At 39.4% G+C, this 13,155-nt stretch overlaps 1 protein-coding gene across 5 annotated transcripts in view; it reads right to left on the bottom strand.

The window, feature by feature from the left end:
• The window catches only part of ARHGAP5 (Rho GTPase activating protein 5), an 81,627-nt gene extending 74,278 nt beyond the window's left edge, over nucleotides 1-7,349 (bottom strand). For 4 of the 5 annotated variants that reach the window (XM_040476887.1, XM_040476889.1, XM_040476890.1 and 1 more), the window contains exon 1: nucleotides 6,871-7,028. The gene's annotated coding sequence lies outside the window, so the exon portion shown is untranslated. Of the gene's footprint in view, nucleotides 1-6,870; nucleotides 7,029-7,252 lie in introns of those variants that run through there. The other variant, XM_040476888.1, reaches the window with a different exon arrangement.
• Between the last annotated feature and the right edge of the window lie 5,806 nt (nucleotides 7,350-13,155).

Here is a 13,155-nt window from a genome sequence, read left to right as displayed (position 1 = left end):
ATGGTACAATATTGATACAGTAGTACTTAATTCTTATTCTCAGTAACAAATTTATTAATTAACAAATTTATTATTAGCGAAAAACTAGAAGAGGAAATGAAAAAGCCATTTTAACATATACAATAGTTAAGTCATTAAACAATGTAATACTTGTAGAAGAGTCAATTATATTCCACAACATTTTCTTTGACCAAGAATTCTACCACATAAGCACATAATCTTAAGGTTGAAAGGAACACTAAAGACATTCCAATGAATTGGTCTTTACACAAGATTATAATCAAGTGAATGAAGAGAATCTATTAAAAATTTCAACAATTTATGTAGTGACTAAATAACCTGGAAGCATATCCTGGTTAGGATTTAGGATTAAACTATGTTAGAATGGAGATTTTGTTGCTGTTGTTTTTACCACATTCCCAACACCCTAAACAGTGCCTGACACAAACTGGCTACTCAAATATTTGATGAGTAATTGGGCCAGTCTCCAAACTCAGATCCTAAACCACTGAAGTCGTATTTCTAGTCAAAATTAACAAAAATTGCACAATGCTATGGGCCCTAAGTCTATTAGTATAGCATAATATTCTAATATAAAAAGTCCAGATTTGTCCAAGACCAACAGTTTGCTGGTTAACACAAATTAGGCAAGCCTGAAGGCTCAATGGAAGTATTTCCAGGAGGGTCCAAGTAGGCAGTACTCTGGAGCTCCCTCCCCAAGCCCTACTCAGTAAAGATAATTCTGTTTTCATTCATTTTTATCTTCTGATATTTCAAATATTTATTCTTTGAAAAAAGTTTCACTGCATAAAATATCTGAAAACCAATGACCTAAAATATTTCCAAACAGAATTACTGCCTACCCTATTATTTAATCGACACTTTCCTCTAACAACATGTTATGTCCCACGCCTTGGTATGAAAGTTATTCTAAACTCTTTCTAGACCATTTCCTCACTCCGGTGAAAACAGAAGAACCAAAGGTCGCCTGATTTATATCAACCTATGTAAACAATCCATTAAGTATTTACTGTGGTTACCACTATCTGCTCAGCTTTATGTCAGAAGTTTTGAGGGTACAAAGGTATATGCAGGAAAGTCCACTAAGCTGGCACTATGAAAATGTTCACCTCCCTTCCAGAGTCTGAGTCTTCTCGCTTTGGAGAAAACAGAGAAGTGAAGGGAAGGGCATGATTTCACATTCAAAATTATAATGCTATACCAGAGGGAAATCATTATTTTCATGATACAAACTACATTAAATAAGGCTTAACAATTTTCTCCGTGATGGGAACATTAAGTGGCTGAATAAGAATCTCAGGAAGATGTATAGACTAAAAAGAAGGTATATATTGGGGTGGGGAGAGGCTTAAAAGTACCTCCTCCACTATTTTTAAAGAAACTTTACAGCACCATAACTGAGAAGACAATGTGCTATACCATGGAATTGGTAAGTGCAATAGGAATTCAAAAAAATGAAAGATCAGTGCAAGTTGGAATAGATCAGGGTTTGGAAAACTTTTTCTGCACAAGGCCAAACAGTAAATATTTTAGGCTTTGCATCCATACGGTGTCTGTTAGAACAATCCAACTCTGTGGTCATAGCGCAAAAACAGCCATTGACCATACTTCAATGAATGACCATGGTTGTGCCTGAGAACTAAAATTTGAATTTCATATAACTTTAACATATCACACATATTATTCTTTTAACTGTTTTCTTAACCATTTCAAAATGTAAAAAGCCATTATACAGAAGCAAAAGACCAGATCTGGTCCAAAGGTCATAACTTGGAAACTCCTGGAATAGATTAAGTTTCAGAGTAGAGAAAGGACTGGAGGCAACTCTGAAAAATAGACTGGATTTGAATTTTAAAAAGAAGTAATTCTAGGTGTGTGATTAGGGTGGAATGGTTGAGCATAGCTGTCATGATGAAAAGTAGACTTATTTCTTATTTCACTTATTTCTGAAGATAAAAGGTACAACAATAAGAAGGTCTTCAAGGGCAAGCAGGAGTTAAACCTTGTAATAAGCAATAAGAAGCCATTATAAACTAGCAGTGGAATACAAAATTAGATTTGCTGAGGCACAAAGCCCAAGAGATGGACAAATACTGGAGACTTGAAACACCTGAACTATCACAGAAATGAAAAGAGCAATCCAAGAAAAAAGAATTTGGTGACTGGCTGCTAATGATAATAAAGACAAATGAGTCAATGTTTCTTAATGAAAAACTCAGTTTCAGCAACAGACGGTAGTATCACTTGAGTTTCAGGTGACAGTATTTCTGAAGAAAAATCAAAATAAAGAAATGAAATAAGGCAACATCAAGATTAGCAACATAAATTTGAAGATCATAACCTTAAGAAAATTATGTAAGAGATCATTTACTACTCTTATAAAAAACATCTAAGTAATTACTTAGTCAACAAAGAAGAGTAGCAAATCTGGATTTTTCAAAGCTCAGATCATATAGGAATGTTAATTTTCCACTAGTTCTATAAACTGTCAACCAAAATAAAAATAAGTAAATAAAAAGAGCTATTATTTGGCTTTGAAAAGTTAAGTATGGAAAGAAACAAAATTTTGGATCAGGAAGAACACATGATAAATGGGAAGAGAACTAACAAACTATCAGAACCAACGTACAACTTCTTTCAAGGCTGCTGGTAATGCCAAATACAGCAAAGAGGATAAATAGTAACACAAAAATTGTTTCTTTCCCCATCACTCCTTCTATTAACCTTCTATCTAACCTATTAACTTTTCCCCACATCTTTCAGTTTTTCTCAAGGTACAAACTGATGCTCTTACATTTTTACCTTATATTTTCCTCTCACCTGCCAACCTATCCTCACTTCCCTGTGCTTTTGGTCTACAAGGTCATTAACTTATCTAGTTGTTTTTTCCTTACTTATTCCAATCCTCTTCAATTTCCAAATCTTATCTTTTTTATCTAATTCCTTTACACTGATTTTTAAATCAGTATGTCCTGCCTTCTATATGGCTCCTTCTACTCTATGTTGAGCTGGCATCTAACCATTGCTAAATTGTCCAGCTCTCTTTCCACCAAAGCTATAAGCTCTTTTAAGGGAGTAATATTTTATATTTCCTTGTATCACTTACAGTGCCATAGCTGCTCAAAAAATTATTGTTCAGGAATAAAATATGCTAAATCTAATATGAAGCTAGAAAAATGAAAATTCACTTTTGTCATTAACTCTTCATGATGAAAGCTGTAGAATCTAACCAAGAGACACATACGGGTCATATTTTAACCCTAAAATTATAAAGTTATTCATAACTCTTATTCCCAAGTAATAGTTCTAAGGAGTCCAACACAAAGACATGGCCAAACATTAATAATCTATTTTTACTGCAAATCTAAGTATTGTGGACAGGCAACTTCCAAAATACAGGGGGAAAAAAAAAAATCAACCTTGCTTACCATCTCAAACTTCTATTTGCAGTTAATATATCCAAATTCAACTGATTAATTTTTCTATAAACGATTCCCAAAGAGACCCCGATAGAAATAGTTGTTCTCTTTTCTGCATCTCTTAGTACTTGTACGTATTTACTCCTTTATAGTTACTACCTTGTCAACTAAAGCTCAAGCTACACAATCTCTAATTTATCTTGGTATCCTCAAGGCCAGGCGCACAGCAAATGCTAAATAAAGATAATATGAATTAATGAATAACAAATCAAAGGCCTTCTTTTACACATAGATTTCTTTTTTCAAAGGAATTTTCATATTTAAGTACAATAGATTTACCAAAAATAGAAGTGACAGTGGTTTGGGAGGGTGGGTTGTCAAAGGAGGTCTCATGCCATCCAGGAAAAATCCGTAAGGGGTTCAAGTACCAGAGTTTTAAAACCAATTGAGTTAAAGTTCATACTTAATATTTTTAGCACTGAACTTTTTAAATTTCTAATATGGTTTTTCCTGGTTTGATAAAATGATTAACTACAACCTGCATTTAAACAAATAGAAGCTTGCTTACTCAAGTCACCATATGATGAATGACTTTATCAAGGTTTCTTCACCATTCTTAGAAAACCAAATTTTCTTAGTGTACTTTAAATGTATTGTACAAACATTTTTTAGAAACATCGATACTACTAAAGCAGAGCACCTGAGTCAATTATATTCTCTGCATACCTTCTTGTGTGCAAAGAAAAAAATCATGGGTCTTACAGCTCTAATACTTTTTAAAATTTCTAAGGAACCTGAAGTTGCAACAAATGAAACTTACTCTGTAGCTATCAAGAAAATTTGTATTATGCCATTTCATACTTAAATGAGGAATACTAAAGGCAACACTTACCTGAAGTCCTGCTAATGTTGAAAAAGCTTAGTAATCTTCCTGAGACATAACTTTTCCTTCAGTATTAAAAAAATGAGTTAAAAACTATTATTCTAAGCTGTACAACTTCCAAAAAAGGAATGCAAACACAGTATTTTATTCCTCAAAAAAAAATCTTAATTTTCAAGGTCAAAATAATTTATTTTCTCCAAAAGGGTTAAGTGTACTAACTCTGCTTTACAACAGGAAAAAAAAAAAAAAAGTGTGGGGCTTAAAACATTTTACAGATGTGACAGAATTAAGATATTAATTTTGGAATACATTTTTTAAATTGCTAAAGTGGGGCACCTGGGTGGCTCAGTCAGCTGAGCATCCGACTCCTGATTTCGGCTCAGGTCACGACCCAGGGTCGTGGCATGGAGTCCCAAGTCTGGCTTTGAGCTTAGTGTGAAGCCTGCTTATGACTTTCTCTCTCTCCCTCTGCCCCTCTCCTCCGCTTGCACACTCTCCTTAAAAACAAAACAAAACCAAAAAAAAACCCTAATTTAAATGAGAGTGGGGTACTAAAAAATGACAAACATATCAGAATTCTGCAACAATTCTTTCTTATAGCAAAGTATAACTGATCCATTCCCCAATGCTCTTATAACTAACATATACAAAGAATGGTAAAATAATATATGCTAAGGTGAATTAAAAAAATGTAGCCTACACATGACAACCAAATCAATTGTCATCTAGTCATCTGTGTCCTTCTGACTAAAGACTGCTTTAAGTCAGTCAGATCAATAGTGCTATTTCTTGAAAGTTAAATACATAGGTATACGCAGATTTTTAATCATGTACATTTAGTCTCATAAAGTGCTCCAAGGCCTGTGCAAGTTTTTTGGTGATCAACACAACACTCTCTTCCTCTGCTCTACTACACATATGGGAAATGTGGGTCAATTTGAAAGAGCCAAAAATGAGAAAGCAATTTAAAATGAAAATAAAACCTTAATTTGGCAACTGTCTAGTAGATTACCTATATGGTATGTATATCTAAAAATACTCATTAAGAATACAGTTTTATCATAGTGAAGTCAAGTGAAATTGACAGTAAAACATCTCCAAAACACATTTTACTAATATATCTTAACCAAATATTTTTCCAAATGTTGCATCTGGATCAAATTTTTGTGAAAAGAACCATTTTAAACGAAGATTTTGAGAAATATTTCCAGAAGTGAATACAAATGAATTCAATGCAAATAACTCCTCCGCCCCCCCCCCCCATATGCTTTCAAACTGAGTACTGATTTTGGGTGTTTTAGGTGAAGCCGGCAAACCCCTCCCACACACACACACACACACACACACACACACACACACACACCTGTAGAAGGCAGCATAAGCAAATACCAGTAAATACAACGACGTATTCCACCGTTTTACAAATGAGTAGTTTTAAAAAATGACATCGTTTCCTATCTATCACAAAGAAAAAGGCAAATTATATTTAGGAATTTAAACTTAAAAACGGGCGTACGTAGGTCTATTTTGGTCGAGACTTAGAACACTTAAAATTCCCATTTATTAAGCATGAGCCAAAACTGGATTTCTATCGTATGGCAAAAGTATAAGCGTCTCCCTACAACTTTGTCGGAATTGTACCAAACGTCCCAATAGTTTGCCTTTACTTCCGAGCACCTTTCGGCGTCAGCTACACCCACAGCCTCCACCTCACTTGCATTTCTAATAACGCTGAAGAGGGAGGGTGTGAGGGAGTGAGTATTTATGTGTGGATAAGTGCGCGCGCGCTCCCGCGCGGTTCCCCACCCCCACCCCGATACTTTTCTTTAGTGGAAACAGAGGAAGAATCTAAAGGTTATTCTAGCAAGCACTCAGTATCAAAGCCTCAAGCCGGACGCAGTCAACCCAGAAGACTCCCGTGTTTTGGTTGCGCAGTGCAACTTCTCACACCCTTGCCCGAGCTTTCGCAGCAGATGGGAAATTGGTGAACAGAACCCAGGGAGGAGTGGGGGAGATCGGGGAAAAGTGAAAGGGCCGATCCCCCTGAAAAGCGCTTAAGTTTGCAATGAAGATTGTGTTTCCGTGAATATGCGCCCACCCCCCGCCCCCCCTTCCAGGTGGAACTCGTTAACAGCAGCAACCCAGCCAACAGACACCGCCACCTTCCCTCCCCACGTACCATCGGAGAGCAGGGCAAGTGAGGGCGGCGGGCGAGAGCGGACGCCTGGCGGGGCCGGCGCGATCCCCGGCCACAACCAGGCCTCCAGCGACCCCGGCCGCGTCACCTGTGGAGAAAGCGCCCCCTCCCCCGGCCTCTCTGCCCTTCACGCCGACCGTATCTCCCCCCCCCCGGGGCAACCGCTCCCCGCTCGGCCTGCGAGGACCGAGCGCGGCGCCAGGCTCCCCTCCGTGGCTGCGGGGCCCCAGCGCCTTGAACTGGTTACAACCGGCGGCGGCGACCGAGCGGGGCAGCCGGTGGCGGGAGGGTCCCGGTCGGGGAGGGGGCGAGCGGGCAGGCCCGGAGGGGCTGAGATGGCAAGGTCCTACCTAACACCGTGGGTCTCCTCCGTCTCCTCCTCAACGGCAGCGGCCCCGGCGGTGGCGGCGGCAGCGACATTCCTGGGGAGCGCTCCCGCCGCCGCCGCCTCCTCCTCCACTCTCTGCTCGCCTCTCTTCCCCGGCGCGCTCACCCAGCGCCGCGTCCCCTCAGCCACCTCCCCCCGCCCTCCCCAACACACACGCCCCGAAACCTTAAGCCCTACAGCTCCCGCTGCCGGGTAACCCACCCTCCCTCCCTCCCTCCCGCCACCAGCGGCGGCCCCGTCCCTCCCCCCTTCCCCAGTGCCCGCCGCCGCGCCGGGCTCAGTAATGGCGGCCACTCGGGCTCCCTCGCGCTGACGGATCTCTCTCCCTCTCTCCCGAACTTTACCTCAGCATCTCTCCCGGCGCGCACCGCCGGAACGCACGCGCGCGCGCGCAGCCACACACCCGGCCGGGGGCGGAGCGGCGGCGCAGCCTCGACGGGGCGCGCGCGCGCGCGTACCCGCACCGCCCTCCCCACAATTCCCCGCCCCCGCCGCCCTCACCTCGCGGCGCCTCCCGCGCCGCGCGCCCGGCTGGGCCCCGCCCCTGCCCTCGTCTCCGGGGAGCCTGGGAAGGCGCGAGCGCTTGGGCCGGAGGGAGGGGAGCAAGCGCGGGGCCGCGTCCTCGCTCGCGTCCGGGCTCCTCGATTGGCTTCTGCCCCTCCCCCTTCTTCCTCCGCCTCTCCCACCCATTGGTTCCCTCTCCTACTCCATTCCTTCTCACCTTTTCCCTTTTACCCATTGGCGTGGGTATTTTTCCTCCGCTTTCCCCTTTCTCCGTATTCTCCTCCTCCGTCCCATCCTCCACACTTTAGAAGCTGCAGACCATGCAGCCCTGAGCGCGGTAGTCTCCGAACCTTCCCTGCGTTCTCCCTTTCCTTCTGTTCCGGTTTCTGGCTGAAACTGAGAGCAAACCACAGTACTGCAAAAGAACCTGATACCGTGTTAGCCGTTGCAAAACCTCGCACGGGCACTGAAAGATTTTCGGTAAATTCCCCTACGGTCTCAGAGCATTAAAGAATTGAAGAGAGGAAAATATGCGCCCTAACACGTTGGCGGGGACCTGCTCGCATGGATACTTCTGCATGTGCAGCCAGTTTCCTGTCTGGGGATCGCTCGCTTACTACAGACATCACCCGCCCGGGACCTGGTGCCATACTCACCCAGAAGGCAGAACTCCATGGGAGCAAGAATCCCATTCTCCATCGACATGGCAGAGACGCACAGGCCCGTAGTTTATTCCATTCTTAATGGAAGTTGAGCGAGATACCAAGATTTAGGGGTTTAAGGTGGCCCCAAAGACGCCAGCTCCACACCACTACCAGCCTAATCTTAGGAAACATCGGCCACCAGGCTTCTATTATACAGCCTTAAGTATATTCGATATTTTTTTAAGCTTACAAAATTTTACAAGTTTGGGGGTGCCCTGGGCTTTCTATGTATTTCTCTTCCGGGCATTGGTACTGAAAGGTGGAGAAAGGACGGACAGTAGAAAAATGCCTTTCCTTTTACCATTGAAGAAACTGAAGTCCTGCGACTTTCCCAAGGTCATCAGAATCTTAGAGATCTGAAAATAGTTGCCAGCAGATAAAAAATGAGCAAAAACATGAATCTACCCCAATTTGTTAAGTCTAAAAGAAGTAATTTGGGGGAGAATTTCTCTTGGGGGAAGATTTGTTTTCTACGCTGAAAACAGTTAATCATCAGTAAAGTTAACATTTAAAAAGTCTTTTAAATTCAAGTTACTCTTTATTTCTTACATAAGGTACTGGAAGTAGCCAAGGTTGCTTTTTTGTGTTATAATGATGCAGCTGCTGCCAACCAGAAGTACATTTATGGTCTGTTACTAAACTAGAAAAACAAAAGTGCCTTTTTGTAAAAATTACAAAATTTGTCAGTAAATCTATTCCAGTATTCCAGCACAAGTTTGTTCACACCCTTGCCCCTCTACTCTGCATTATTTCTCAAAGGTAAACTTAATAGACAAAGCAGAAGAGAGGTGTTTAATTCCTCTGTCTCTTACTCCCTAACTGTAAAAAGGCATCACTAAAATTCCTTACTGTAGCCACTTTCTTGCATTTGAATGCTGCCAAAGATGTTAAGTAGTTAAGGACTGTAGGTACTTATTTTCTATCAAACCATACACAGGGAAGGATGCAAAAGAAAACTTAAAGTAAATATAGAGGGGAGGAAAGGAGAAAAAGAGAAGAGGAATAAATTGGGGAAGGGAGTGGAACCATCAAAGTGAGGTACTGATGCCCTAAAGTATCCATACCACTTGTACAGGTAGGAGAGTTCATGCATTTAAATGCATTTCATTCACCTTTGTACTAAGAGTCCTTAAAAATACAGTAAGCTGATTCAGAGTCACAACTTTGACTCTGAAATGTTAAGTGTTATAAGGTGTCCACCTGAAAGATACTTAAAAAATTACTCCCTAAATAATCAGAAATGTCCTAACCATGGACATGTATCAACATAAACCAAAGTCAAATAAATCAGGGCTTTTAAAGGAAACATCATCATATAAAGAAGGTGAAAATTATACCTTCTTTATATGATGATGTTTCCTTTAAAACAGGACATGATACTAAAGAATCAAGACCTGATTCTGGAGGGAAAAAAAGACTTGAAATCTCATTATCTCATAATGAAGACCCAGAAAATGTAGCAAACAAACAAACATAGCCATAGTTTTCAAAGGATAATTTTCAGAGCTGACATTACTATTAGTCCATCATCCATCTTGATTTAAGGGGTATAGAAATTTAGAACTTTGCTCCTTATTAATACATAGTCTAAAACTGCTTACTATTATGAAAAAGTTAACAGATTTTTATTGTTTTTATATTACTCTTCTCAAAAAATGAAGCATTATAGTTTTCTGTACAAATAAAAATCTGAACATGAGGATTGGGGGCCAAAGTCCTATGGCTGAAAATGCTTAGTTATCTACAAATAAAAGGCAATAAAGAGGAAAAAATAAAAGACAAAGAATAAGATGGCATCTCCTAAAGTTTATCAGGAGCCAGGCCTTCAGATAAATAGCTTTAAACACTCACCCTCCCCACCCAAAGGAGAAATTTTGAGAAAATAAGTGATTTATTCTTTACACATGCACACGAGAGAGAGAGTGAGAGATGAGTAAATATTACCAAGCTCTCTCAGACCATCTACTCTTCTTATCTAAAATAAAAAATTTAACCACTTATTCCACTCTACTGGATAATTAAAATTACCCGAAGCTTTGTTTGTCATTTACTTTGAAAAAATTAGCAGAATAAGATTTCAGTCAGGCATTTTAGGTTTTTAATCTAAATATTCTCCACAAATTTCTAGTTCTTTAACATGTCCTAACAAAATATTAATATGCATGGTTTTTCTAGGATCAAAAGAGAAGACAGCCATAAATGTTATCAAAATTCCAGCTCTACCATCTGCAATATTCAGATGTTTGATGTGATTTGGCTTCAAAAGAACTTACCCTATAGAAGTGGCTGCACCCCCTGCTGGAAATCTCTGATCATAACCACTTTCGCTTTTGTAGCCTCCACCAAGAACATACAAAAAGCCAAATAAAGGGCCTTTGCATTCATGACAAAATTGACCAATACCTTTTGCCCTTCTGATACAAGACAGGCAAAGTAGTTTGAAGAACAAACTACTTAACAATGTCGCCTGATTACACACAAAATACACAAAGAAGTTGGAGAATAAGGAAGGAAAATTAACCAAATAATTAAAGCACTGAATGATTGTTTATTGTGTAATTTCCTGTTGAATTTCATAACTCATTTCCACCTCCCACCAACCCCCACCTTTGAAAGAGAAAGTTCTCTCTTTCTCCCTGTCTCATACAGGTAGAACTTCCAGACAAACAGAAGCCAGAGTAAGATGGGGTGCTATTCCCACTAGTAGGCAAATCGTGATATACCCAATAACCCCTGTAACCATTTGCTGAGTTGGGTGCTGAAAGCCTTTCTCCAAATTTATTTATGTTTTATGGCTACCAATGATATTTTCAGCGTGAAGAAAAGGTGCTAATTATGTCTTGGCTGTTACTGTAGAAAATATTTTGACAAGAGTTAAGGTAATTGTGAGCATGGGACTGGAACAGTAGGAATGTAATGCATTGACCTTCCTGGCATTTTGTTCCACAGAGCCTTGTTCTGTTGATTTTCCAGAACTGTATTTTCAGACTGAAATCCCAAAGATGGTATCAGAGTCTAGTTTCAAAATGTCATGTTCTTGCCACTCTGGTCCTAGAACATAACTGAAATAGTGAAAGCAGAATTCTGTTTTTTAATAATTAGTATTTTATAAAAATTATTTGTAATGCAGACTCCTTTTAAAGGGATAACAATTCATTCAGGTCCCACCAGCACAAATACCTTAGACAAAAATCTTCAAGTTATTTTCTCTCACAAAAGGAGGTATTATTGGGCCATCTGGACCCTCCATTGAGTTTTTATGAAATATCACAGCTTGAATTTAATCAACCCCAATAAGGTTAACCCCACAAAGCTAAAAAATAATTGCAGAGGTTGCTAACGGAATTGTCTCTTTGAGATTGTTACCACTGTCATTCATAAATCATTATTACAGTGAGAAACAGGAAATTGTATTCATTGACTAACCACAAGAACATAATTTTTTGTAAATATCTCTTATTCCTGCTCTCTTTAGGCCAAATTTGGACTGTGAGCCCCTCTAGGTAAGAATCGCAAATGAACATTTGGCCCTATACAATACCTGGAACATAGTCAGAAAGCTCAAGGAATGTTTGATAATAATAATAACATGAAACACTCTAGGTCTTATGGATTTCTGTGGATTTATTACTAACAGAAGGATTTAGATTATATTTTGAAATACCAGCTGAGATAATCACTTTGGAAAATACAAATCACTTAAAGCAGTCGCTGAATTAGCCGGTGAAAGTCAAGTTAGATGCCCTTCCCTGAGTACAACCCACATTTCTCTAAATCACATCTCTCTAGAAGGTAAATGTGAGTTACTAGCAACAAATAACTGTGGATCTGAAATATCAGGGAACATTGTAAAGACCTGGTGCAGCATAAGAGTTTCTGAAATCAATGAAAAGCTGTATAATCACTTCATAATTAAGGCTTTGTTATTTTTCCCTGTTATTATAAGTTGCAAGTAGATGATAAATGTTTGCTTTGCCAATCCATGCTTCTGCATTTTCTTCAAAAAGCTTCTCAAATAATAATGTGGTTTTTCTGATGGACACACAACTTCTTTCAAACACATCTATTACATAGTAAGGAATAATAATATTCCTCTTTCCCCAAATAAGCTTCCAATCTCTCTTCAGCACAGTCTAGTACAGGACTTCAGCATATAATTCATTTATTTCTAGCCTTAGTACCCACAAATAATTCTTTTCTTCCCTCAAAAAGTATTTACATTAGAAATTCTGAGATTTTACAAACATGGTAACAAAGTAAAAGTAAAGTAGCAAAAATTCATAACGTGTACTGTAGATCAAATTCTTATGAAATTACATTACGATGCAGGCAAATATTTCAAATATTTTAGGAGCACCTGGGTGGCTCAGTTGGGTAAGCATCCGACTCTCTATTTCAGCTTAGGTCATGATCTCACCAGTTCATGAGATTGAGCCCCACTTCGGGCTCCACACATAGGGCTTCACGCTTTCAACACTATCAGAGTGGAGACTGCTTGGGATTCACACTCTCCCTCTCTCTCTCTCTCTGCCCCTCCCTCTCTTGCATGGATAAGTGTGCACACACAGGCACTCTCTCTCAAAATAAATAAACTTTAAAAAAGTAATAATAAAATATTTTAAAAGTATATATTTTTGAGGTAGAAAAATATCTATAATGATTTCTGTGAAAAAAAATCAGGCTACAAAGAAATAAAGGTAGTATGATTCCATTTTTGTAAAAAGAAAATGTTTTGAAAATAAGATGACAATGTTATTGACTGACATGTTGACAGTGATTTAATCTAGATGGTGGAATTATAGCTAATGTTAATTTTCTTTTTGCTTTTCTATATTTTCTAATTTTTTTTACAACAAACATTATTTCTTCTGCAGTAAAATGTTGGATTATGGTGGTGTTGAAAATGGAGAGAGAATATATAAAGCAGGATGAGATAAATTCTCTTGAAGCAATGAACTGCCTACCACATATATCTCTATTCGTTTCGCTTTTATTATTTCCTTTACTTCTCTCTTTTTTCCCTCTTACTCCTATTTTAG

Source organism: Herpailurus yagouaroundi, unplaced genomic scaffold, assembly GCF_014898765.1.
Source record: "Herpailurus yagouaroundi ecotype Mexico unplaced genomic scaffold, PumYag 141, whole genome shotgun sequence".
NCBI classification, from domain to species: domain Eukaryota; kingdom Metazoa; phylum Chordata; class Mammalia; order Carnivora; family Felidae; genus Herpailurus; species Herpailurus yagouaroundi.
Note: the sequence above shows the minus strand (reverse complement) of the source record. Positions and strands in the feature narration are given on the sequence as shown.